General features: G+C 41.9%; 1 pseudogene; it reads left to right on the top strand.

Annotated features, from left to right (window-relative positions):
• Window positions 1–12,424: 12,424 nt before the first annotated feature.
• Window positions 12,425–23,468, top strand: part of LOC127913441 (parkin coregulated gene protein-like) — a 381,678-nt pseudogene continuing 370,634 nt past the window's right edge.

Genomic DNA, 23,468 nt, shown 5'->3' with positions numbered 1-23,468 from the left:
ACTCACCTGGGTTGCCACTCACCTGGCTTGCCACTCACCTGGGTTGCCACTCACCTGGGTTGCCACTCACCTGGGTTGACACTCACCTGGGTTGCCACTCACCTGGCTTGCCACTCACCTGGGTTGCCACTCACCTGGGTTGCCACTCACCTGGGATGCCACTCACCTGGCTTGCCACTCACCTGGGTTGCCACTCACCTGGGTTGCCACTCACCTGGCTTGCCACTCACCTGGCTTGCCACTCACCTGGGTTGCCACTCACCTGGGTTGCATAGTGTGTGTAGCCTATGTGTTTATGCGGTGGAGGCTCCTCAGAGGAGAAAGGGGAGTACCATCCTCCTCAGTGAATTTCATAAAATAGTGAAACATTAAAGTTATGCTTTTTAGATAAATCTATACTAAATACATTGCATTCGAAAAGTATTTTCCACATTTTGTTACATTACAGCCTTATTGTAAAACGTATTAAATAGCTTTTTTTCTCGTCCGGGCTCTGGCTGTGAAACTCAAGGACATTCAGAGACTTGTCCCAAAGCCACTCCTGCGTTGTCTTGGCTGTGTGCTTAGGGTCATTGTCCTGTTGGAAGGTGAACCTTTGCCCCAGTCTGAGATCCTGAGCGCGCTGGAACAGGTTTTTATCATGGATCTCTTTGCTCCATTCATCTGTCCCTCGATCCTGACTTGTCTCCCAGTCCCTGCCACTGAAAACCATCCCCACAGCATGATGCTGCCACCACCATGCTTTACCGTAGGGATGGTTCCAGGTTTCCTCCAGATGTGATGCTTGGCATTCAGGCCAAAGAGTTTTATCTTGGTTTCATCAAACGAGAGAATTTAGTTTCTCGTGGTCTGGGAATCCTTTAGGTGCCTTTTGGCAAACTCCAAGCGGGCTGTCATGTGCATTTTGCTGAGTAGTGGCTTCCGACTGACACTACCATATGGCCTGATTGGTGGTGTGCTGCAGAGATGTTTGTCCTTCTGGAAGATTCTCCCATCTCCACACAGGAGCTCTGTCAGACTGACCACTGGGATCTTTGTCACCTCCCTGACCAAGGCCCTTCTCCCCTGATTGCTGAATTTTGCCTGGCCAGCTCTATGAAGAGTCTTGGTGGATTCAAACTTCTTCCGTTTAGAATGATGGAGGCCACTGTGTTCTTGGGACCTTCAATGCTGCAGAAATGTTTTGCTACTCTTCCCCAGATTTGTGCCTCGACAGAATCCCGTCTCGGATCTCTACAGACAATTCCTTTGACCTCATGGCCTGGTTTTTGCTCTGACATACACTGTCAACTGTGGGACCTTATATAGACAGGTAGGTGCCTTTCCAAATCATGTCCAATCAATTGAACTTAGCACAGGTGGACTCCAATTAAGTTGCAGAAACATCTCAAGGACGATCAATGGAAACAGGACACACCTGAGCTCAAATTCGAGTCTCATAGCAAAGGGTCTGACTACTTGTGTAAATAAGGTATTGTCACGACTTCCGCCGAAGTTGTTGCCTCTCCTTGTTCAGTCGTCGTCACCGGCTTACTAGCTGCCACCGATCCACGTTTCTTTTTCCATTCGTTATGTCTTGATTGCACACACCTGGTTCCTATTACGTTATTATTATTTCCCTATTTAACCCTCTGGTTCTCATTAATTTTTGTGTGTGATTGTTCCTGGTTGTGTGTTAGTCTTTTGTGTTAGGGTTTGTTATCCCTGCGTGGATTTATTGGCTGATTATTTTTCTGAGATAAGTACGTTATTTTACTCAGTTCTGTGTCCTGTCACCTCTGTCACCAAACTGACACTTGACAGGTATTTCTGTTTTTATAAATGTGCAAACATTTATAAAAACTGTTTTCACTTTGTCATTTTGGGGTAGATTATGTGTAGATTATGAATTTTGATTTTTTTTTGGTCCATTTTAGAATAAGGCTGTAACGTAAACAATTTTGAAAAAAAGTGAAGGGGTCTGGATACTTTCCCGATGCACTGTATATTCACGTCACCAAATAATTTATTTAAACACACTGTTTTGCAATGAAGGTCTACAATAGCCTCAGCAGCACTCTCTGGGGTAGCATCATAGTGTAGGCAGAGGACAGCTAGTTCCCATCCTCCTATGGGTAAAATTAACTTCAATGCAAAATCAAGGTTCTCACCCTCTTCCACAGTAATTATAATGACTTCTGGAGGACAACCTCCAACCTGTCAGAGCTCTTGCAGCATGAACTGACATGTTGTCCACCCAATCAAAGGATCAGAAAATGAGCTACAGCTAGCTAGTACTGCAGTGCATAAAATCTGTTGAGCTGTTGACTCACAGAGAAAGACAATAGTTGAACAGTTTTGAACAAATACATTTCTTCAACAACTAAGGAGAAGCAAGAGCAAGCGAGAGAGAGAGAGCGCTAGCTATATTTCGTAGTATTTTTTTAAAAAAGCGTTCACTTACTTAGCTAGCTATAGCAGCTAGCTAATACAGCCTACTCAAACAACCTGTTCAAACAGAGAGGAATACTATTTATGTTAGCTAGCTGGCTAAAGCTATCCAACACTGGAAATTATTTTATAAATTCCCACTGGGGCCCGCCTGTGTAACTGCTAAACTGCTTACTGTTCACTGTACTGTGTGCTTGTAGGCAGTTTACTAATATGTTAGTTAGAGTAGCTATGTTGACAATGACGTTAGATAATATGGTGACATTGACAACGATGTAGGCTGTGTGTAGCGGTTAGCGGTTATTGTATGAACGTTTGGCTTGGAATGTTTTTTTTTCCCGCCTGGTCACAGACAGCTGTTGTGTTGTGCAATAAAGTCCAATAAAAGGTGAGAGGAGGAGAGCGCGTAGACACGAGAAGGAATTATACAACAAGTAAAGTGATCATGCTGTTTGTATGTGGCTGCTATGAAAGTGAACTGTGTTTTAAATCAATCAAATCAAATGTTAATTGTCACATGTGCTGAATACAACAGGTGCAGACCTTAACGTGAAATGGTTACTTACAAGCCCTTAATAACCAACAATGCAGTTCAAGAAATAGAGTTAAGAAACAACAATAATGAGGGTATATACAGGGGGTAGCGGTACCAATTCAATGTGCAGTGGTACAGGTTAGTCAAGGTAACTTGTACATGTAGGTAGGGGTAAAGTGACTATGCATAGACAATAAACAGCGAGTAGCAGTGTAAAAACAAAGGGGGGTTCAATGTAAACAGTGGTGGACATTTGATTAATTGTTCAGCAGTCTTATAGCTTGGAGGTAGAAGCTGTTAAAGAGCCTTTTGTTCCTAAACTTGGCGCTCCGGTACCGCTTGCCATGCGGGAGATCAGGGGTGTATTCATTCAACCTATTCTGTTGGAAAGCGTTTCTTAAATAGAAGCAAACAGAACGAAACAGGGATAAACATACTTGCATTTGTCCAATAGAAACTCTCGTTTGCAACTGTTTGGGAAAATAGGGCGAAAATATGAGAATCATGTAGTATCCTAAACCTATCGATGTTACATTGAGCTGGGTGAATTGAAAATGAATGACAGTCATCCAACATGCTGTAATAGAGATAAGGCCATGCTCATCAATGGAAAAAAGAACACACAAAAAAACCATCATCCCTGATCTTAAATGGCACCGACCGCCACTGGTCTTGAGGATATACAGTTGAAGTCGGAAGTTTACATACACCTTAGCCAAATACATTTAAACTCAGTTTTTCACAATTACTAGTAAAAAAAAATCGCTGTCTTAGGTCAGTTAGGATCACCACTTCATTGTAAGAATGTGAAATGTCAGAATAATAGTAAAGAGAATTATATATTTATTTAAAAGTTTTTATTTCTTTCATCACATTCCCAGTGGGTCAGAAGTTTCCATACACTCAATTAGTATTTGGTAGCACTGCCTTTAAATTGTATAACTTGGGTCAAACGTTTCGGGTAGCCTTCCACAAGCTTCCCACAATAAGTTGGGTGAATTTTGGCCCATTCCTCCTGACAGAGCTGGTGTCACTGAGTTAGGTTTGTAGGCCTCCTTGCCCCGTTTTCCCTCCAAACATAACAATGGTCCTTATGGCCAAACAGTTCTATTTTTGTTTCATCAGACCAAAGGACATTTCTCCAAAAAGTATGATTTTTGTCCCCATGTGCAGTTCCAAACTGTAGTCTGGCTTTTTTATGGCTGTTTTGGAGCAGTGGCTTCTTACTTGCTGGGCGGCCTTTCAGGTTATGTCGATATAGGACTCGTTTTATTGTGGATATAGATACTTTTGTACCTGTTTCCTCCAGCATCTTCGTAAGGTCCTTTGCTGTTGTTCTGGGATTGATATGCACTTTTCGCACCAAAGTATGTTAATCTCTAGGAGACAGAACACGTCTCCTTCCTGAGCAGTATGACGGCTGCGTGCTCCCATGGCATTTATGCTTGCGTACTACTGTTTGTACAGATGAACATTGTACCTTCAGGCGTTTGGAAATTGCTCCCAAGGATGAACCAGACTTGTGGAGGTCTACAATTTTTTTCCTGAGGTCTTGGCTGATTTCTTTTGATTTTTCATTGATGTCAAGCAAAGAGGCACCGAGTTTAAAGGTAGGCCTTGAAATACATCCACAGGTACTCCTCCAATTGACTCAAATTATGTCAATTAGCCTATCAGAAGCTTCTAAAGCCATGACATAATTTTCTGGAATTTTCCAAGCTGTTTTAAAGGCACAGTCAACTTAGTGTATGTACATTTCTGACCCACTGGAATAGTGATACAGAGAATTATAAATGAATTAATTTGTCTGTAAACAATTGTTTTACAGAAAAAATGACTTGTGTCATGCATAAGGTAGATGTCCTAACCGTCTTGCCAAAACTATAGTTTGTTAACAAGAAATGTGTGGAGTGGTTGAAAAACAAGTTTTAATTAATGACTCCAACCTAAGTATATGTAAACTTCTGACTTCAACTGTACTTTGAATGCGTGTTGTGTAACTATTCCTATTTATGCAGTCTGTTTACACGGTTTTGCCTCCCTGGTTCATCCAGTACAATCAGCTCCTTTGTAATCACTTGAGAAGTATAGAGTGGGAACACAGTAGGCTATTCCCTCTTAGCCAGTCAATGTGATTCATTTTGAGCGATCACAACTGCAGTTTTGTGATACGAATCACTAAATGGGCCTCTCTGGTCTCTGAAGCTGCGAGCAATGGCCAGGCAGCCCTGCAGATAAGTGGGCTGCCCACTGGAAACGGAGCAGGCTGTGAGGGGTATTTACTTGCTCCACTGTATTCTGCTCTGAATGACACTACACTCGCTGAGGTAAACATACAAATAAATGACAGGAAAAAGAGCAGAAAGCTCTTTTCAAAAGCTTCGAAAAGGTACTTTTCCTAGTTTTTATCAGAACTCTCCCCATCGTTGAATGCTTTTTCGCTCTCCTTTCATCTCCCATTGTCTTTGTTCTGAAAGGTGAATGTTGATGCTCTTGTCTTTGAGCATAACTTGTCATTTTTCGTTACAGACAATACCTCCCGCAAACATGTACGCCCTCGTTAATATGACACAATGACAACAACAAAGTGCCTCTGTGGCTTGTGAGCAGGAGCGCAGATTCTACGAGCCTACATTTTAGCCTTCAGTTCCACTGTCGACTGGAGCAGGCAAACATCACTTCCTGCCTTCTGACCTTGACTAACAAAGGAGCCAACTACCAGTAATTTTCTACACACAATGAAATTGATTTACCAACTGATTGTGCTCCAACTGACTAGCCTGTATGTTTGGCCATGAGAAAAAGATGCACAAGTAATGGATCCAAGGATTTATTCATCTGAAAGTAAATTGACACTCCGACTATTTCGCTCTGCGGTTTCACACAGAGTAAATGAGTAAGCCAAACCCGTGACATGTTGTTGTTTGGATAAGAGGATGTGAAAGAAAAGAGCAATCGGTTTTGTCGCCTCCGTTAATTTTTTATTGTGGATTCATTTAAATCTCGTCAAAAGGACACACCCCTGGCAAGTGCATATTTCTCGACTGGGCGATTGCCCCGTAAATAAAGAGAGCTAATTGTGTTGCCTGCGGCAGTAATGTGCAGCCTGACCTTATCAGAAGAGGCTTCGTTTGTCTCTCTCCATCCTCCTGCCTGCCTCTGTGACTCACCCAGCCTCCTTACTCAGTCGAGCCTGGGGAAGGAAAAGAACGTTCTTTGCATCGCGGTAGATTTCAAATAACCCCTCAACCGAAAAAGGAAAGAAGTACAGAGCGAGGGAAAGAGGGAAAGAGGGAAAGAGGGAAAGAGGGAAAGCAAGAAGGAAAGTGAGTGGTGCCTTCCTTATCCAGCAGCTCCCCTCGCCACCTCAGTAAACAGGTGATGCAAAATAACCCCTAAAGTGAGAAAGAGAAGGGAAATGAATGAAGCAGGAGAGTTATAAATAAAGAAATGAGTGTGGGCTTTACTTGAGTTTATTGACGGCCCCTTGCCAAACATCCATCAGTTGGTTACAGAGGTTTTTTGGGGACGCCGGGGATGGAGAGCTGGAGGGCCAGGCAAGTTGATGGATCACCTACACTCCACGCCACCGTCACCACGGTGAACTCACCCTCAGAATTGAGGAGTCGCAGTTCCTGTCTCTCTCTCTCCCTCCACCTCTCTCTCTCTATTCCATCTCTCTCACACTCTCTCCCCCATCTCTCTCTCTCTCTTCCATCTCTCTTCCCCCATCTCTCTCTCTCCTCCATCTCTCTCCCCCACCTCTCTCTTTCTCCCCCATTGCTCTCTCTCCCCCATCTTTCTCTCTTCCATCTCTCTCTCTCTTTCATCCCTCTCACTCTCTCTTCCATCTCTCTCTCTCTCTTCCATCTCTTTCTCGCTCTTCCATCTCTCTCTCCCCCATCTCTCTCTCTCCACCATCTCTCTCTCCCCATCTCTCTCTCCCATCTCTCTCTCTTTCCCCCATCTCTCTCTCCTCTCATCTCTCTCTCTCCCCCTCTATCTACCTTTCCCTATTCAGCAACACCTGGATGAATCATACTAATAAGGTTAGAGCATCTTTGTTCCACCGGATGACAGCTTATAAATGACAGTAGCACAGGTCTCGTCCTCTGCTGGACGGGCCAATCACCTCCGCAGGGGACTCAACCATGTGACTTCCAAGGGGGAAGCTTAGTGGGGGTTGCAGGTTGCTGTTCACAGGAAAAGAAAGGAGTGGACACAGGCATTAGAGAAAAAAAGGATGGCATCCAAAATGATAAGTAATGGGCTGGAGAGAAATGACAGCCTAGAACCAATATGACCGCCAGGGCCTTGTTATTACTCCCAGATGTGTGCACCAGTGGCAGAGAACCTGACACTTCCTGTTTAATAACGTTACCACCACGCTATCTCGAGTTAAATACTCTGCCTCAGAGGCTCGGTTTATGACCGCCACTGAGGGCAGGATATTGTGTGTATGCCTGTGTTTGTTCATGTGTGCGTGTCTGTATGGGTTTCCGTTAGCCGGTAATTGACGGCTTTTGGCACGATAAAATAAAAGCCGATAAATACAATCGTAGCCGGCCAAATTGTCCGCGCCTGCATATTGTACACTCCGATTTCACTCTTCAGCAACAGTCTCTCACTCCTTGCCAGCATGGGCCTGCTGCTGAGGAGAGAGAGGGAGGAGCCTTGAACTAGGCTACTGTTGATTGTGAATATGGAGACCTTTTTCATTAAAGTAAAAACTCAAGTTAGAGAGTATGGCTAAAATGAAACTCCTACAAGGGAATGTCCTCCGCATCGACAAGGTTTAATATGGTAGAGGACAAAAGATGAGAAGAATGTTGATGCTGCCAAATGCAGGTTACTGTGCAAATCGCTTTCTAGTAGAAAGCAATTCTGGAACTTTTATTTATTAAATCATTTGTTTTATTATTATTATTAATATTGTACAGTGGGGCAAAAAAAGTATTTAGTCAGCCACCAATTGTGCAAGTTCTCCCACTTAAAAAGATTAGAGAGGCCTGTAATTTTCATCATAGGTACACTTCAACTATGACAGACAAAATGAGAAAAAAAATCCAGAAAATCACATTGTAGGATTTTTAATGAATTTATTTGCAAATTATAGTGGAAAATAAGTATTTGGTCAATAACAAAAGTTGCTCTCAATACTTTGTTATATACCCTTTGTTGGCAATGACAGAGGTCAAACGTTTTCTGTAAGTCTTCACAAGGTTTTCACACACTGTTGCTGGTATTTTGGCCCATTCCTCCATGCAGATCTCCTATAGAGCAGTGATGTTTTAGGGCTGTTGCTGGGCAACACGGACTTTCAACTCCCTCCAAAGATTTTCTATGGGTTGAGATCTAGAGACTGGCTAGGCCACTCCAGGACCTTGAAATGCTTCTTACGAAGCCACTCCTTCATTGCCCGGGCGGTGTGTTTGGGATCATTGTCATGCTGAAAGATCCAGCCACGTTTCATCTTCAATGCCCTTGCAGATGGAGGAAGGTTTTCACTCAAAATCTCACGATACATGGCCCCATTCATTCTTTCCTTTACACGGATCAGTTGTCCTGGTCCCTTTGCAGAAAAACAGCCCCAAAGCATGATGTTTCCACCCCCATGCTACACAGTAGATATGGTGTTCTTTGGATGCAACTCAGCATTCTTTGTCCTCCAAACAAGACGAGTTGAGTTTTTACCAAAAAGTTATATTTTGGTTTCATCTGACCATATGACATTCTCCCAATCTCCCAATCTTGGATCATCCAAATGCTCTCTAAAAAACTTCAGACAGGCTTGGACATGTTCTGGCTTAAGCAGGGGGACAAGTCTGGCACTGCAGGATTTGAGTCCCTGGCGGCGTAGTGTGTTACTGATGGTAGGCTTTGTTACTTTGGTTGTTACTCTGTGTTGTTCTGGGATTTTTGCTCACCGTTCTTGTGATCATGTTGACCCCACGGGGTGAGATCTTGCGTGGAGCCCCAGATCGAGGGAGATTATTAATGGTCTTGTATGTCTTCCATGTCCTAATAATTGCTCCCACAGTTGATTTCTTCAAACCAAGCTGCTTACCTATTGCAGATTCCGTCTTCCCAGCCTGGTGCAGGTCTACACTGTTGTTTCTGGTGTCCTTTGACAGCTCTTTGGTCTTGGCCATAGTGGAGTTTGGAGTGTGACTGTTTGAGGTTGTGCACAGGTGTCTTTTATACTGATAACAAGTTCAAACAGGTGCCATTAATACAGGTAACAAGTGGAGGACAGAGGAGCCTCTTAAAGAAGAAGTTACAGGTCTGTGAGAGTCAGAAATCTTGCTTGTTTGTAGGTGACCAAATACTTATTTTCCACCATAATTTGCAAATAAATTCATTAAAAATCCTACAATGTGATTTTCTGGATTTTTTTCCTTCTCATTTTGTCTGTCATAGTTGAAGTGTGCCTATGATGAAAATTACAGGCCTCTCTCATCTTTTTAAGCGGGAGAACTTGCACAATTGGTGGCTGACTAAATACTTTTCTGCCCAACTGTATATTATTGTTATTTTTTTAGGCCTATTTATTAATCTAAACCAGTTCTTTAAATATGTCAACCATGTTTTGCATTATCAATTGTCCGATAAATTCAAATCTTCTCAGTCATTTGTGTGTGTGTGTGTGTGTGTGTGTGTGTGTGTGTGTGTGTGTGTGTGTGTGTGTGTGTGTGTGTGTGTGTGTGTGTGTGTGTGTGTGTAGTGTGTGTTTACAGTATGTGTATGTGTGTGTGTGTGTGTACAGTATGTGTGTGTACAGTATGTGTGTGTGTGTGTGTGTGTGTGTGTGTGTGTGTGTGTGTGTGTGTGTGTGTGTGTGTGTGTGTGTGTGTGTGCACAGTATGTGTGTGTGCAGTATGTATGTGTACAGTGTGTGTGTGTGTGTGTACAGTATGTGTGTGTGTGTACAGTGTGTGTGTGTGTGTGTGTGTGTGTGTGTGTGTGTGTGTGTGTGTGTGTGTGTGTGTGTGTGTGTGTGTGTGTGTGTGTGCGTGTGTGTACAGTGTGTACAGTGTGTACAGTGTGTGTGGGTGTGTGTGTACAGTGTGTGTGGGTGTCACGCCCTGGTCGAAGTATTTTGTGTTTATCTTCATGTATTGGGTCAGGCCAGGGTGTGGCATGGGTTTTTGTATGTGGTGTGTATATATTGGGATTGTAGCTAGTGGGGTGATTTTCGCAAAGTCTATGGCTGTCTGGAGTGGTTCTCAATCAGAGGCAGGTGTTTATCGTTGTCTCTGATTGGGAACCATATTTAGGCAGCCATATTCTTTGAGTTTGTCATGGGTGATTGTCCTTAGTGTCTTTGTTCCTGTCGCTGTGTTAGTTGACACAAGTAAAGGCTGTTTCGGTTTTCGTTTCGTTATTTACGTTCTTTGTTTTGTAGTGTTTGTGTTAATTCGTGTTTACGTTGTTCATTAAACATGGATCGCAATCTACACGCTGCATTTTGGTCCGTCACCCCTAGAAAACCGTTACAGTGGGTGTGTGTTTACAGTATGTGTGTGTGTGTTTACAGTATGTGTGTGTGTGTGTACAGTATGTGTGTGTGTGTGTGCACGTTTGTCTCTATTTCACTTAGATTCTTCAGGTCAGGTTCATATTGCAGAGCACTGCACTGCCCAGCATGGAGTTATTAGCATTTCAACCACCTATTTGGCCTCTCACACCAGAGTGGTTGGAGTGAGATGCACAGGGGGAGGAGAGTGAGAAGAAGAAGATTAGGGAGACATTCAAGACACATACTATTAAAGAACATCTAAAGGGAAAAAAATACTGCTTAAAAAACTGAATTAGCAGGTGTTCCCAGGACATTTCAGTCACCTCCCACCGCCCATCCTGGGCAGGAAATTTGCACCGCGCCACAGTGCTGCGGGGACATACTCTTTTCACACCTAAACCTAACTACAGTAATGGATGTTTCTGTTACTGTTTCATCAGGGAGCCACAAAGATTAAGTAAACTAATGCCATCGATGAATTGACATCGTTTGCTATTTCATGCTGCCACAGAATAGAAAAGCTAAACAAATTATTCTGTATTCTGAATTTCACATTGATATCGCTCAATTTTTAACATTCGCGCAAAGTAATGATACTGGGTGTGTAAGTCTGCCTCCAGTATAATATGGTCAAGTTGGCCTTTTGGGCCCTCCAACAAATAAGACCAAGTACATACAAAATCCATCAGATTAACGAATTAAACCAGCAACACAAATTATTCATCATCCCAGGCATTTCATTTTGACGAACCAATCGCAGTGAAATTAGATTAAATTTAGTCATGATCAGTGTCATATATTTTATTCAGGTAAACTGTAGATAGGCTTGATAGCGGCATTGGCGTTGTTGGTTGGCTAGCAAGTAAAACGTTGCACATTGACGTTACACATTGTTCACTTTTGGGAAAACGGATCCAGCCGGGTAGCTATCGTTAGTTCAAATAAATCAAAATGACGTACAAATATGAAACTGCAATTGTAAACTGTAAAGTATAAACCCGCCATAGTTTAATTTATGAATGAGGTCCCAGGCAGAGGGTTCTCAGTTGAACCTGAATGCGCATCTGGACTCGCATTGGACAGTCCTTGATGTATAACACCGCACACCGGGGAAATGGCATGAAAAGAGTGTGTCACCAGTGCTCACACTTCCTAGAGCATGGCTTATGATCTCTCATGATGGGGCGGTTAGACAGGATCGCCATGAATCCCAGCAGGCTCCCGGAAGTCGGCAGGTCATAATCCTTCGAAGCGCCGCGATTCCCGAAGTAGAGTGCAGCCGAGGAACGTGGGGGAGAAGGGAGTAAGGGTCTGACAACAGTCAGTGCTGTTGTGTTTTTGATGAGGACTGGTAAAAAAAGTAGATTATTTTGGGTCTGGAAGTAGGGGGAATAGGGGTTGGTTGCTGATGACAGTTGAAGGAGAGGGGAGTTCGCTGAAGGGTACGATGCGCCGCGTGAGGCGGAATCGACTGCAGTGTCATCACTTCTGACCATAAATTCCACCTGGCCCAGTCCTTGCAGTCTGGAGTTCATTTTCTCCAGGGCTATTTTTAGCTGCCGGCAGAACAGTGCTACCTGGGTTTGAAGGCTTGTGTTGCTCCAGGCTGCAGGAGCGTCACTTCTCTGTAAGGCTTCTATTTTTCTCTGTGACTGAGGGAACTTCTGTGGAGGGAGGAACACTGAAGGTTTTGCATTTGCTTTGTAATTTGGAAAAGCTTCAAATCGTTCTGTGGTGAATGCATCTCGGACTCAGAAGTTTTTAGTTATATACAAAGCAAAACAATGTTTTAGTGATTTAGGCCTATCTATACCACAATACTGTGTCAAATGAGCTACAGTATAGGACTATAGTTTATTATATTTGGAAGAATTAGCATTAAAACATTGCAAGGACACTCATTCATGCAACATTTGGCCCAGAATATAATTTAGTTTCAGATGGATAAGGAAAAAAGTACTCTGCAAAATAGCCTTCATGCAGATGATTATTATTCTTGTGCTTTTCAATGCATGGTCAGTCATGGTTGTTTTGTTTGGTTACACCATCCTGCAGGTATGCCAAATGGTGCCTATTAACTGAGCATAATGTTATTCATTTAAGCATTCCCTTGCTCAAAAGTAAATAAATGCCACCAAACAGATTCATTTCATGCCTCTGCAATCCCATGGTGCATTAAATGCTCTGGATCCCCTGGGACACCCTAGTGTGCCTTTTAATAGTCTAAACTAAGTTGTAACTTACTTCAGGGCCAAGCACTAGTTAGCCACTCATCATGTCTACCTCTAAGAATAAGAAAGTCTCTCCCAGGTCTTCAGCCACGTTTGATGCACTGCCCTACAGTAGTATCTCACTGGAAACACGGTCTTGTCACTGTCTGCCACTGTAGTCATGTTACGCTCCATCACACTATAGTCCAGCACTGAGATGTTGTTGCTCAATGGGTGGTAATCTGAGGATTAATGACAGTTGTACATCTGCCAGTCATGTCGTCGAGCCCCACAGATGGTGAGGGACCATAGGGACTCTCTCTCTCTCTCTCTCTCTCTCTCTCTCTCTCTCTCTCTCTCTCTCTCTCTCTCTCTCTCTCTCTCTCTCTCTCTCTCTCTCTCTCTCTCTCTCTCTCTCTCTCGGTTGGGACCGCCGGCTGTCGGGAGAGGCGTTCCGGGAGAGGCGTTTTCTGCTTTTTGCAAGTTCTACGAGCGAGGAGACTTCCCCATCGCACTGGAGCATAACACCAAGGGAAACCAAATCACATGGAGGGTAGGTTACCACAAAGTATTCACTACTACAGCAGACTGTTGAGACGGGAACAGAATGTGGATGCTACAGAATACATTGGAGGTGAATAGCTTGAATTACCCCTGTACTGTACAATACTGTATGCAATTCATCATGTTCATCATTAGATGCATATTGTATGGTATCCCTCTAATATTGTATGCCTTTACACTCAGCCTAAACCTTCAGCAGGCTCTTGTACTCACAGTTTGATGATGGTGTCAATGATCTCCATGATACTGCATGTGATCTGTGTCTGTGTCATATGTGAAACACACAATCAAACTTGTCCAATGGACCCAGGATGTCGCAATAGGTCAAGGTTAATGTTGGATATAGCCGTGAGGACAACGGTCCAGACAGACGTCTCAGCCTGTCTTTCTCCATCTGGGTCTGTATTGTTCAGCACATCCCATGGGCCCAGCAGTAAGATTACTCCTTCTACTAATAACCACAATGGTTTATTTAAGCAATAAGGCCTGAGAGGTTGTGGTATATGGCTAATATACCAGCCGTGGGCTGTATTCAGGCCCCTTTCACTTATTCCACATTTTGTTACGTTACAGCCTTATTCTAAAATGGATTAAATAAATAAAAAATGTCCTCATCAATCTACACAAAATACCCCGTAATGACAAAGCGAAAATAGTTTTTTTAGACATTTTTACAAATGTATTATAAATAAAAAACAGAAATACCTTATTTACACAAATATTCAGACCCTTTGCTATGAGACTCAAAATTGAGCACAGGTGCATCCTTTTTCCATTGATCACACCCAAGGAGACTCAAGGATGTAATCGCTGTCAAAGGTGCTTCAACAAAGTACTGAGTAAAGAGTCTGAATACTTATGTAAATGTGATATTTCAGTTTTTTATATTTTAATACATTTGCAAAACAAAAGAAAAAGTATTTGCTTTGTCATCATAGCGTATTGTGTGTAGATTGATGACAAAAACCACAACAATTTAATCAATTTTAGAATAAGGCTGTAACGTAACAGAATGTGGAAAAAGTCAAGGGGTCTGAATACTTTCTTCAAGATATATTCCTCAAGGTAGCAGAATTTCAGGGAACACTCTTAGTTGAGGGTGACTTCAATTGTTGTCTGGATCCGATTCTGGATAGATCCTCAGCTAAAGCATCCTCATTGACTGAGTCACCCAAATGCACTCTATCATTTATGAAAGACTTAAATTGAAAAGACACATGGAGACAACTCCATCCTCAAGATAGGGATGAATCATTCTGCTCATTCTGCATAGCTCTCATATCTGGAGTGATGTTTCCCCCCTATCAGCACAGGTAACCCATAGAGTTGTGGAAACTGAGTATTTATCCAGAACTATCTCAGATAATTCTCCCTCACACTTTCTGTGTGGATGCTGGATGGAGTTCAAGGGACCTATAGATGGCGCCTAAACTCTTTTGAAACAGAAGCAGAGTTGTGTCACTTTATCAGAGACAGAATTACGTTTTTCTGTGAAACCAACTGTCTGTCCTCTCGCAATAGTTTGTAATCTGGGATACATTAAAGGCCTTTTCTAGGGGTCAAATCATTTCCTATACCAAAAAGAAATGCACTGCTGAATTGAATGAATTATGGAATTAAGTCCTATTGCTACAAAAATAACAACAAGAAACATACCGCTCGTTAGTGAATAAAAAACTAAAATATAATACCTTAAGTCAGTGGTACTCATTGCGTGGTCACCTAATGATTTTCCAATTTTCCATTCATAATACATAACAATGATACAATTTCAATTCAATGTCTTTAATGCAGGCCTGAATCACTTCATTGAATATATCTATTGTTCCCTGGATGGCAGATAGATGGCAGTATAGCGCAGAAAGGCTGAAATAGAGCGCAACTGCTTAGCTACAGCAACCGACACTGAGCTACACTTAGCTACATTAGCTACTAGCTAATTGTTCAGTCTGATAGACATGGATTGATTTATTTTTTTAAATAGAAACGTAAATCTATTGACAATGAAAATGAGAGGGAAGAGCTGGAGAACAACGTGACAGCTATGAACGAACAACCACCAGAGAATCAGGAAAATCAGGAAGATGGCAGCGGGGAAATGCAGCTAGCTAACGTAGCTAACGTGGCTAACGTAGCTAACGTGGCTAAAAGAAGGATACGGTCGATTCAAACAGAACACGGAAAGTTCCCAGAGAAATGGACAGACAAATATTTTTTTTGTACTGCATAATGTGACTAGCTCACTTGGTCTTATTTGCCAGAAGGCAGCCATTTGTTTTAAGCAAGGAGATTTAGAGCGACATTTCCAGTCACACCATGCCCACTTTGACAAAACATATCTGCCACCAAGCAACCTCAGAAATAACAAAATAGCGCAACTCAAAAGACAACAACAAATGATGGACAGATCTAGCACTGTAGCAGAGAAAACGACAGAGGCAACATATGAGATTGCTTGGATACTCACGAGAAACAAGACGGCCTTCACAGATGCGGGGATTGTCAAATAATGTTTTGGTCTCACCCGAAATATTGCATGCTGCTTTCACAAACAAGTAAGCTATTTTAAAGCAAATGTAAGGGACTGTAACTCTCAGACTCGACCATAACAAGACACATAGAAGACATTGGTGAGGATATCGGTAAGTATCTGATTACTGACATAGTACTGCGCTTGATGAAAGCACTGATGTAAGTGACATTGGTGAGGACATCGGTAAGTATCTGATTACTGACATAGTACTGCGCTTGATGAAAGCACTGATGTAAGTGACATTGGTGAGGATATCGGTAAGTATCTGATAACTGACATAGTACTGCGCTTGATGAAAGCACTGATGTAAGTGACATTGGTGAGGACATCAGTAAGCATCTGATTACTGACATAGTACTGCGCTTGATGAAAGCACTGATGTAAGTGACATTGGTGAGGACATCAGTAAGCATCTGATTACTGACATAGTACTGCGCTTGATGAAAGCACTGATGTAAGTGACATTGGTGAGGACATCGGTAAGCATCTGATTACTGACATAGTACTGCGCTTGATGAAAGCACTGATGTAAGTGACATTGACCAATTATGTGTTTGGGTCCTCTTCCCTCAAAGCGATTCGTTCAGAGAGGAACATTTCTGTTTACTGCCCCTTCAGGGACCAACACGAGGAGAAGATGAAAGCCCTTGTTACATTTTTTGCTGATAATAATATTACCTGGTCAAATCTGGGATCTGTGTGCATTGACAGCGCCCCAAACATACGAGGCAGGGAGAAAGGACTCAACAATGAACATTGTGATACAAAAACAGAGAAACAGACTGACCAATGCACACATGGATTGCCTCACAAGGATAGCAACAACAGACTATACATTTAGAATGAATTCAGTCAAGGAGCAGAAGGGACATTTTCACTCATCCAACTACTGAGGTAACCCTTAATATGGGTCTTATACATGTGATGTAGCCTATGTGATGTGTGTATGTATATATTTGTGATGTGCTGTTCATCAAATCAATTGCATGTGCTCTATTGCTCTGAATTTGCTCTCAATTGATAATTGATCATATTGGAAGACAAAGTATAACAAATGAAAGATCTGTGAGGCCCTCTGAATGATTGTCTTAACCCAAAGTGGCCCCTTGTCACGACTTCCACCGAAGGTGGCTCCTCTCCCTGTTCGGGGGGCACTCGGCGGTCGTCGTCGCCGGTCTACTAGCTGCCAACGATCCCTTTTCTTTTTCGCTTGGTTTTGTCTGTCTTGTTGTTCACCTGTGTCTAGTTTAGGTTAATTAGTGGGGTATTTAATCTCTCCCTACCCACTTGGTTTTGTCTGTCTTGTTGTTCACCTGTGTCTAGTTTAGGTTAATTAGTGGGGTATTTAATCTCTCCCTACCCACTTGGTTTTGTCTGTCTTGTTGTTCACCTGTGTCTAGTTTAGGTTAATTAGTGGGGTATTTAATCTCTCCCTACCCACTTGGTTTTGTCTGTCTTGTTGTTCACCTGTGTCTAGTTTAGGTTAATTAGTGGGGTATTTAATCTCTCCCTACCCACTTGGTTTTGTCTGTCTTGTTGTTCACCTGTGTCTAGTTTAGGTTAATTAGTGGGGTATTTAATCTCTCCCTACCCACTTGGTTTTGTCTGTCTTGTTGTTCACCTGTGTCTAGTTTAGGTTAATTAGTGGGGTATTTAATCTCTCCCTACCCACTTGGTTTTGTCTGTCTTGTTTTGTTCACCTGTGTCTAGTTTAGGTTAATTAGTGGGGTATTTAATCTCTCCCTACCCACTTGGTTTTGTCTGTCTTGTTGTTCACCTGTGTCTAGTTTAGGTTAATTAGTGGGGTATTTAATCTCTCCCTACCCACTTGGTTTTGTCTGTCTTGTTGTTCACCTGTGTCTAGTTTAGGTTAATTAGTGGGGTATTTAATCTCTCCCTACCCACTTGGTTTTGTCTGTCTTGTTGTTCTAGTTTAGGTTAATTAGTGGGGTATTTAATCCTGGTTTTGTCTGTCTTGTTGTTCAGTTTAGTTTAGGTTAATTAGTGGGGTATTTAATCTCTCCCTACCCACTTGGTTTTGTCTGTCTTGTTGTTCACCTGTGTCTAGTTTAGGTTAATTAGTGGGGTATTTAATCTCTCCTACCCACTTGGTTTTGTCTGTCTTGTTGTTCACCTGTGTCTAGTTTAGGTTAATTAGTGGGGTATTTAATCTCTCCCTACCCACTTGGTTTTGTCTGTCTTGTTGTTCACCTGTGTCTAGTTTAGGTTAATTAGTGGGGTATTTAATCTCTCCCTACCCACTTGGTTTTGTCTGTCTTGTTGTTCACCTGTGTCTAGTTTAGGTTAATTAGTGGGGTATTTAATCTCTCCCTACCCACTTGGTTTTGTCTGTCTTGTTGTTCACCTGTGTCTAGTTTAGGTTAATTAGTGGGGTATTTAATCTCTCCCTACCCACTTGGTTTTGTCTGTCTTGTTGTTCACCTGTGTCTAGTTTAGGTTAATTAGTGGGGTATTTAATCTCTCCCTACCCACTTGGTTTTGTCTGTCTTGTTGTTCACCTGTGTCTAGTTTAGGTTAATTAGTGGGGTATTTAATCTCTCCCTACCCACTTGGTTTTGTCTGTCTTGTTGTTCACCTGTGTCTAGTTTAGGTTAATTAGTGGGGTATTTAATCTCTCCCTACCCACTTGGTTTTGTCTGTCTTGTTGTTCACCTGTGTCTAGTTTAGGTTAATTAGTGGGGTATTTAATCTCTCCCTACCCACTTGGTTTTGTCTGTCTTGTTGTTCACCTGTGTCTAGTTTAGGTTAATTAGTGGGGTATTTAATCTCTCCCTACCCACTTGGTTTTGTCTGTCTTGTTGTTCACCTGTGTCTAGTTTAGGTTAATTAGTGGGGTATTTAATCTCTCCCTACCCACTTGGTTTTGTCTGTCTTGTTGTTCACCTGTGTCTAGTTTAGGTTAATTAGTGGGGTATTTAATCTCTCCCTACCCACTTGGTTTTGTCTGTCTTGTTGTTCACCTGTGTCTAGTTTAGGTTAATTAGTGGGGTATTTAATCTCTCCCTACCCACTTGGTTTTGTCTGTCTTGTTGTTCACCTGTGTCTAGTTTAGGTTAATTAGTGGGGTATTTAATCTCTCCCTACCCACTTGGTTTTGTCTGTCTTGTTGTTCACCTGTGTCTAGTTTAGGTTAATTAGTGGGGTATTTAATCTCTCCCTACCCACTTGGTTTTGTCTGTCTTGTTGTTCACCTGTGTCTAGTTTAGGTTAATTAGTGGGGTATTTAATCTCTCCCTACCCACTTGGTTTTGTCTGTCTTGTTGTTCACCTGTGTCTAGTCTAGTTTAGGTTAATTAGTGGGGTATTTAATCTCTCCCTACCCACTTGGTTTTGTCTGTCTTGTTGTTCACCTGTGTCTAGTTTAGGTTAATTAGTGGGGTATTTAATCTCTCCCTACCCACTTGGTTTTGTCTGTCTTGTTGTTCACCTGTGTCTAGTTTAGGTTAATTAGTGGGGTATTTAATCTCTCCCTACCCACTTGGTTTTGTCTGTCTTGTTGTTCACCTGTGTCTAGTTTAGGTTAATTAGTGGGGTATTTAATCTCTCCTACCCACTTGGTTTTGTCTGTCTTGTTGTTCACCTGTGTCTAGTTTAGGTTAATTAGTGGGGTATTTAATCTCTCCCTACCCACTTGGTTTTGTCTGTCTTGTTGTTCACCTGTGTCTAGTTTAGGTTAATTAGTGGGGTATTTAATCTCTCCCTACCCACTTGGTTTTGTCTGTCTTGTTGTTCACCTGTGTCTAGTTTAGGTTAATTAGTGGGGTATTTAATCTCTCCCTACCCACTTGGTTTTGTCTGTCTTGTTGTTCACCTGTGTCTAGTTTAGGTTAATTAGTGGGGTATTTAATCTCTCCCTACCCACTTGGTTTTGTCTGTCTTGTTGTTCACCTGTGTCTAGTTTAGGTTAATTAGTGGGGTATTTAATCTCTCCCTACCCACTTGGTTTTGTCTGTCTTGTTGTTCACCTGTGTCTAGTTTAGGTTAATTAGTGGGGTATTTAATCTCTCCCTACCCACTTGGTTTTGTCTGTCTTGTTGTTCACCTGTGTCTAGTTTAGGTTAATTAGTGGGGTATTTAATCTCTCCCTACCCACTTGGTTTTGTCTGTCTTGTTGTTCACCTGTGTCTAGTTTAGGTTAATTAGTGGGGTATTTAATCTCTCCCTACCCACTTGGTTTTGTCTGTCTTGTTGTTCACCTGTGTCTAGTTTAGGTTAATTAGTGGGGTATTTAATCTCTCCCTACCCACTTGGTTTTGTCTGTCTTGTTGTTCACCTGTGTCTAGTTTAGGTTAATTAGTGGGGTATTTAATCTCTCCCTACCCACTTGGTTTTGTCTGTCTTGTTGTTCACCTGTGTCTAGTTTAGGTTAATTAGTGGGGTATTTAATCTCTCCCTACCCACTTGGTTTTGTCTGTCTTGTTGTTCACCTGTGTCTAGTTTAGGTTAATTAGTGGGGTATTTAATCTCTCCCTACCCACTTGGTTTTGTCTGTCTTGTTGTTCACCTGTGTCTAGTTTAGGTTAATTAGTGGGGTATTTAATCTCTCCCTACCCACTTGGTTTTGTCTGTCTTGTTGTTCACCTGTGTCTAGTTTAGGTTAATTAGTGGGGTATTTAATCTCTCCCTACCCACTTGGTTTTGTCTGTCTTGTTGTTCACCTGTGTCTAGTTTAGGTTAATTAGTGGGGTATTTAATCTCTCCCTACCCACTTGGTTTTGTCTGTCTTGTTGTTCACCTGTGTCTAGTTTAGGTTAATTAGTGGGGTATTTAATCTCTCCCTACCCACTTGGTTTTGTCTGTCTTGTTGTTCACCTGTGTCTAGTTTAGGTTAATTAGTGGGGTATTTAATCTCTCCCTACCCACTTGGTTTTGTCTGTCTTGTTGTTCACCTGTGTCTAGTTTAGGTTAATTAGTGGGGTATTTAATCTCTCCCTACCCACTTGGTTTTGTCTGTCTTGTTGTTCACCTGTGTCTAGTTTAGGTTAATTATTTAATCTACCCACTTGGTTTTGTCTGTCTTGTTGTTCACCTGTGTCTAGTTTAGGTTAATCTCTCCCTACCCACTTGGTTTTGTCTGTCTTGTTGTTCACCTGTGTCTAGTTTAGGTTAATTAGTGGGGTATTTAATCTCTCCCTACCCACTTGGTTTTGTCTGTCTTGTTGTTCACCTGTGTCTAGTTTAGGTTAATTAGTGGGGTATTTAATCTCTCCCTACCCACTTGGTTTTGTCTGTCTTGTTGTTCACCTGTGTCTAGTTTAGGTTAATTAGTGGGGTATTTAATCTCTCCCTACCCACTTGGTTTTGTCTGTCTTGTTGTTCACCTGTGTCTAGTAGTTTAGGTTAATTAGTGGGGTTTTGTCTGTCTTGTTGTTCACCTGTGTCTAGTTTAGGTTAATTAGGTTTTGTCTGTCTTGTTGTTCACCTGTGTCTATTTAGGTTAATTAGGGGTATTTAATCTCTCCCTACCCACTTGGTTTTGTCTGTCTTGTTGTTCACCTGTGTCTAGTTTAGGTTAATTAGTGGGGTATTTAATCTCTCCCTACCCACTTGGTTTTGTCTGTCTTGTTGTTCACCTGTGTCTAGTTTAGGTTAATTAGTGGGGTATTTAATCTCTCCCTACCCACTTGGTTTTGTCTGTCTTGTTGTTCACCTGTGTCTAGTTTAGGTTAATTAGTGGGGTATTTAATCTCTCCCTACCCACTTGGTTTTGTCTGTCTTGTTGTTCACCTGTGTCTAGTTTAGGTTAATTAGTTTTGGTCTTGTTGTTCACCTTTAATCTCTCCCTACCCACTTGGTTTTGTCTGTCTTGTTGTTCACCTGTGTCTAGTTTAGGTTAATTAGTGGGGTATTTAATCTCTCCCTACCCACTTGGTTTTGTCTGTCTTGTTGTTCACCTGTGTCTAGTTTAGGTTAATTAGTGGGGTATTTAATCTCTCCCTACCCACTTGGTTTTGTCTGTCTTGTTGTTCACCTGTGTCTAGTTTAGGTTAATTAGTGGGGTATTTAATCTCTCCCTACCCACTTGGTTTTGTCTGTCTTGTTGTTCACCTGTGTCTAGTTTAGGTTAATTAGTGGGGTATTTAATCTCTCCCTACCCACTTGGTTTTGTCTGTCTTGTTGTTCACCTGTGTCTAGTTTAGGTTAATTAGTGGGGTATTTAATCTCTCCCTACCCACTTGGTTTTGTCTGTCTTGTTGTTCACCTGTGTCTAGTTTAGGTTAATTAGTGGGGTATTTAATCTCTCCCTACCCACTTGGTTTTGTCTGTCTTGTTGTTCACCTGTGTCTAGTTTAGGTTAATTAGTGGGGTATTTAATCTCTACCCTACCCTACTTGGTTTTGTCTGTCTTGTTGTTCACCTGTGTCTAGTTTAGGTTAATTAGTGGGGTATTTAATCTCTCCCTACCCACTTGGTTTTGTCTGTCTTGTTGTTCACCTGTGTCTAGTTTAGGTTAATTAGTGGGGTATTTAATCTCTCCCTACCCACTTGGTTTTGTCTGTCTTGTTGTTCACCTGTGTCTAGTTTAGGTTAATTAGTGGGGTATTTAATCTCTCCCTACCCACTTGGTTTTGTCTGTCTTGTTGTTCACCTGTGTCTAGTTTAGGTTAATTAGTGGGGTATTTTTTGTCTGTCTCACCTGTGTCTAGTTTAGGTTACCCACTTGGTTTTGTCTGTTTTGTTGTTGTTCACCTGTGTCTAGTTTAGGTTAATTAGTGGGGTATTTAATCTCTCCCTACCCACTTGGTTTTGTCTGTCTTGTTGTTCACCTGTGTCTAGTTTAGGTTAATTAGTGGGGTATTTAATCTCTCCCTACCCACTTGGTTTTGTCTGTCTTGTTGTTCACCTGTGTCTAGTTTAGGTTAATTAGTGGGGTATTTAATCTCTCCCTACCCACTTGGTTTTGTCTGTCTTGTTGTTCACCTGTGTCTAGTTTAGGTTAATTAGTGGGGTATTTAATCTCTCCCTACCCACTTGGTTTTGTCTGTCTTGTTGTTCACCTGTGTCTAGTTTAGGTTAATTAGTGGGGTATTTAATCTCTCCCTACCCACTTGGTTTTGTCTGTCTTGTTGTTCACCTGTGTCTAGTTTAGGTTAATTAGTGGGGTATTTAATCTCTCCCTACCCACTTGGTTTTGTCTGTCTTGTTGTTCACCTGTGTCTAGTTTAGGTTAATTAGTGGGGTATTTAATCTCTCCCTACCCACTTGGTTTTGTCTGTCTTGTTGTTCACCTGTGTCTAGTTTAGGTTAATTAGTGGGGTATTTAATCTCTCCCTACCCACTTGGTTTTGTCTGTCTTGTTGTTCACCTGTGTCTAGTTTAGGTTAATTAGTGGGGTATTTAATCTCTCCCTACCCACTTGGTTTTGTCTGTCTTGTTGTTCACCTGTGTCTAGTTTAGGTTAATTAGTGGGGTATTTAATCTCTCCCTACCCACTTGGTTTTGTCTGTCTTGTTGTTCACCTGTGTCTAGTTTAGGTTAATTAGTGGGGTGTCTATTTAATCTCTCTCCCTACCCACTTGGTTTTGTCTGTCTTGTTGTTCACCTGTGTCTAGTTTAGGTTAATTAGTGGGGTATTTAATCTCTCCCTACCCACTTGGTTTTGTCTGTCTTGTTGTTCACCTGTGTCTAGTTTAGGTTAATTAGTGGGGTATTTAA

The sequence above is a fragment of the Oncorhynchus keta genome, chromosome 29 (assembly GCF_023373465.1).
Source record: "Oncorhynchus keta strain PuntledgeMale-10-30-2019 chromosome 29, Oket_V2, whole genome shotgun sequence".
NCBI lineage: Eukaryota > Metazoa > Chordata > Actinopteri > Salmoniformes > Salmonidae > Oncorhynchus > Oncorhynchus keta.
Note: the sequence above shows the minus strand (reverse complement) of the source record. Positions and strands in the feature narration are given on the sequence as shown.